This window comes from Halyomorpha halys, unplaced genomic scaffold (assembly GCF_000696795.3).
Source record: "Halyomorpha halys isolate HHAL.00 unplaced genomic scaffold, Hhal_1.1 Scaffold83.1, whole genome shotgun sequence".
Taxonomy (NCBI): domain Eukaryota; kingdom Metazoa; phylum Arthropoda; class Insecta; order Hemiptera; family Pentatomidae; genus Halyomorpha; species Halyomorpha halys.
In genome coordinates, this window is record NW_027115065.1 from 940,561 (window position 1) to 945,334 (window position 4,774).

A 4,774-nucleotide genomic window follows, 5' to 3' on the forward strand; every position below is an offset into this window, starting at 1 on the left:
AGAAATGAGAAAGAAAAATAGGAATGAATGAAACATTTGTATTTGTTGTACAGACCGAAATGGATTGTAAAAGGAAACTGTAGGGGTGAAAAAAATTGTTTATTATATCCTATTATTGTATCTCTTTTTTTTCTGATTATACCATGTATGTGTAATTTATATATGTCCGATTACGGATTGAAAAGTATGATGTGTGACATAGCAACCTAATGTATTTAGACAGCATAGATAAATAAAATATTTCTCTCTCTCTAGATCTAGTTTGTGATGATTACAACATTGTGTTAATTGAATAAATGTATTTTTCTCTGAAGTACACCTAAAAGAAGAGATCAAATAGGAGTTATACTTACATTATACTCTCCAAAAAAAGATTCATATTTTTTTTTTTTTATTTTACAAAATTGAAAGCTGTTTAATATAAAAGTTATTTTGCAACAAATTAGAAAATATTTTTATTTAATTCTGAATATGATATAAAATATTTTGTACTAGTAATACTATAAGTTAAAGGATACTATATAGTTAATTATACTATATAGTTAAACGATGATAATATGCATAGAATCTTTTAAGGGATAATCATAAGGTTCATATCATCAAATGAATCTCTTCATCGTTCAGGCTGCTTTGATATTTTTTATTATTGTCTGAATCATTCATCACTTTCCTCTAGTGTCAAACTTTGTTTTGATTCATTTTATTATTAATAATAATTTAGGAGCACTTTCGTACAATTATCATATTTTGTCTTGAAAATTATAAGATATGGTAATTTCTGTAGTCTTTTTTTTTTTTTGACATGATTAAAATAAGTATTTTTGAAATAGAAATTATACATAGCTATACTATTTTAAGGTTCTTTTTCACAATGACAGTTTTGTCATGGTAGTACTGTCACGAAAGTGAGACAGTGGGGCAGTATGACAGTGTCTTATTAACAAGGTGTCAGTAAACCTATTTCAGTTAGCTGGGAAAATCTTGAAACGCGAGTTCTGCTCCGCCAAACAAGAATGTTCAAACATAACAAACATCGCGGTACTATATTTTCCCGACATAACAACAACGGCCTTTCAGATATCTGTGCCTCCTCAAATATATAAGGTACAGGAACATGAAATTTTACACATACACACTCTTATGCAATTTGAGAAAATTTCTAAATCCTCATCGCAATCAGACAGTAGTGAGCCGATGTATAACAATTCGAAAATGACATTTTTCCTGGTCAGATTTTCGTTTGTTTGTTTTTGTTTAGTGGCGCCAAACTTCATTGGTTATCAACGCCATTTATATTTTATTTAATTTTGCTTATATTCCTTTAATTTTATTTATTTTTTAATTTGATTATTTTATTTTATTAAACCGTTCAATGTTATATTTTTGTCAGCAAATGTTGTGATTTTAGAACCGGGTTTTTGAAGTATCTGAGTTTAGTCCTAAGGTCTTGAGGTGTGGTGTGAAATATGGGCATTGTTGGAAAATATGGCTTATTGTCAGATTATTGTTACAATACTGGCAGTTCGGAGGCGTTTCTTTTGAAATAAGATAGGAGCGGGTGAGCCTCGTGTGACCTATTCTCAGCCTAGTCAGTACAACTTCCTCTCTACGGCATTTGCGACTGGAGGTACCCCAGGGCTTGACATCCTTTTTATAATGTAAAAATAACGTTTATTGGTACTTATTAAGGGATTAGTTCGCTAAAATACTATTAAAAACTTAAATAAAAAAATATAAATTTATTAACAAATTTCACTTAGAACGCTATACCGAAAATTCCTTATTCGACAAGGAACTTGATTGAAGATTAATGGATAGGCGACAGGATGACACATAAAGAATATGAGCTTACACAGGCTACAGTCAAATCTACTCTTGAAATAATATGAATTCTAAAACATTGCAAAATGAACTGAAAGTTGATAAGAATAATGAATTATAGAGAAACGGCTATAGAAAATACTACTAGCGTAAATCAACGGATTTGTTAATATGTATACATAAGAAAACGGGTTATAATGTGATTTTTACTTTCGGGCTAATTTCATTGACTTTTTAAAAGAATTATTTATGAATTTTATAAAAGGATCTTGTTAATAAATCGTGATAAGAGACTCATGACATTTAGTACATGTTATTGTCACCCTCACAACAACAACATTTAATATGATATCAATTTATTTAAAAACAAATTTGATCCTTTTTCTCAACTTTATTCTTTTTAAACCTTCCAACGTTTCGACCACTTAGGTCATTTTCAAGGATACCTACAAACAGCTCCTTTTAATTATTTTTATAACAATTTCATTATTTCCTTCACTTACATACTGATTTCCTTGGCCCTACCTTTACTATTTTGTCATTTTTTCTTTTAAAATTCTTAAAAATGCCGGCTAATTGCCTTTGTCCCGTCTATAATTTCTTCTATATAATTCTTTCCTAAATTTAAAACTTGTACTGACCACTTTTCTTTCTATCATATACATTTGCTAACTTTAAACAGTGTCTGTTTAATGTCTTTTTAAAGTTAAAAATGACCTAAGTGGTCGAAATTTGGAAGGTTTTGAAAATAATAAAGTTGAGAAAAAAGGATCAAATTTGTTTTTAAATAAACTAAACCACTCTCAAACAAGAATATATTAATAAAAATTAATGATATCAATGTTTACATTTCATAATTAAAGTAGTTTAAAATTTATTAATTTATTAAATATGATCTAAATGAATTATTATATAGTATATAGTATTATTGGGGCGACAGACCGTGAGGTCCAGACCGAGGTCGTGGTTTTCATAGGGTGGGTTCGTCACTTCCACGTCTATTTTTATGAGTGCCAGCCATTGGCTAACGGGCCTCACAAATGCCCGGGGGGAGGCTGTGAGTGAGTATTGTATAATTATAAGCTTGACAAAATCCCTGATAGGGCCGGGGCTTGAACTCGCAAGGCGCGTTACCACGCTGCTACCGACTATTAATGATAGAATTTATAACTGAATGTCCTGCAGCAGCCTTCGGGTTGTGGTTGGGTTCCCCAAGTTGTAGGTCACTGCTCCTTTAACTGTCGGTAAATGGGAGTAAAACTTCATGAACCGTTTTTTAATTTAATCCTCTATTGAGTTCATTTGCATTCCCGATGCAATTGGCTATTTCATATGAAGGAAGGAGCATCCACTGTGCTTGGTCAATTTTCATAAAAGTAAAATATTTAAAAATGATTCTCAGGTCGAATATGCATTTTCTGACTTCTTTTCTCTAAAAAAACTTGAATTTTTTAGGCCTGAGATTGAAAAGTTGATAATGAGAAAAAAATTATATAAAATTAGCGTAAATATTTTGAATAATTTTTTTTTAAATTTCGAAAACCATTCCTGCGAAAACAGACATTTCATATGAAACAAGCTAATACGTTTTACAACAGATATATATGCTCAAATCTAGCAATAGCAAAACATTCCAAGATCAGCCGCTATGTATATAGGGGGAGTTATATACTGAATAATAGGGTAATTGTGAATAATAATGGTTGCTAGCTCTACTTAAACAAATATCAATTTTTACTTCAAGTAAGGTGATAAGTAAAGTTTTGTGATGCGCGCCCCCAATATTTTTTAAAATAAGTTTAATTAAAAGAAGAAAAAAACAAGGAATCGCATAAAATCCGATAATGTTAGAATTTAATTTGATGTTAGATAAAATGGATATAAACTTACCGCCATTATTGTTTCCAAGTTGACCGGGTACATCCTGACGGCAGTGAGGGTCACTCCATTCTTCGACCTGATCATCATCATCTGAGCCGCCTTCCTGAACTTTATATCTGCCTTGTACCAGTCACTGCTGTAGATGGCGAACTGCAGGTCCGAGCTCTGTTTCAGAACTCAATAATTTGTAATATATATTTTTATAAATGTATTTATTGATATTTACAACTGTACGAAGAATATATACACCGAGTAAATTTGATTTTAGTTATATAATGGCATGACACAGACATGTGGAGGATCTGATAGAACTCTAATAAAATTTCTAGGACGTCTAGGAGGATTATCAGATACTGAAGAAGATAGGTTGGAAACAAGTGGGTTTAGGTGGTTTGGAAGTTTAATATGGAAGCATTGTATCTGGTTCTGGCCAAATTGGTAACATATTATTAATTGTGATAGTGTTATAATTACTTGGATTCATTGGGAAAAATAACAATTACATAAGAATGTAATCAGTAATTACATTTACTTTGGCTAGTGATTGTAATTGTGGTTTCACAACTAAACAGTAGTTCACCAAGTAATTGCAATAAAAATTACAACCACTAATAATTGTACTTCTGCAATATCAAATTATAGTAATTGTATTATTTTTGGCCAACTCTGTATGCAGTAGAATGTGTTGTATTTAAATTTTTTAATAATGATAACGGATTCAAACGATCCGTAAAAAATGTTTTATTATTGTTTGTTCCATAATAGGTTTCACATAAGCCCAGGTAAATTGGTGTCAGCGGCAAATGGACTTCCAAGGAGAGAAGTGTATATTGGAAAATTATTGACGCGGCACCAACACGATTATTATCTTTGTTTTTTATTGCGATGTTTTAATAAAAAAAAAAAAATATATCGTCTCTTACCGCACTTTCTATAACTGAAGAACCATAACAGAATATGCTGACTTCAATGCATTGGTAAAAGAGATATATAAATGAGCGTACGATGAACATAGGGTCTCCAATCTGTCCCTTAAAACATTATATAGAATATATATATAAATATATAAATA

The 4,774-nt window shown here is 30.8% G+C and overlaps 1 long non-coding RNA gene across 1 annotated transcript in view; it reads right to left on the reverse strand.

Moving 5' to 3' along the window:
• The window catches only part of LOC136796944 (uncharacterized), a 10,464-nt gene extending 5,731 nt beyond the window's left edge, over nt 1-4,733 (reverse strand). Inside the window, exons 1-2 of the long non-coding RNA XR_010844738.1 lie at nt 4,626-4,733; nt 3,712-3,867 (exon numbers count right to left, since the gene is read on the reverse strand). This is a non-coding gene — a long non-coding RNA (uncharacterized lncRNA). The remainder of the gene's footprint in view (nt 1-3,711; nt 3,868-4,625) is intronic.
• Between the last annotated feature and the right edge of the window lie 41 nt (nt 4,734-4,774).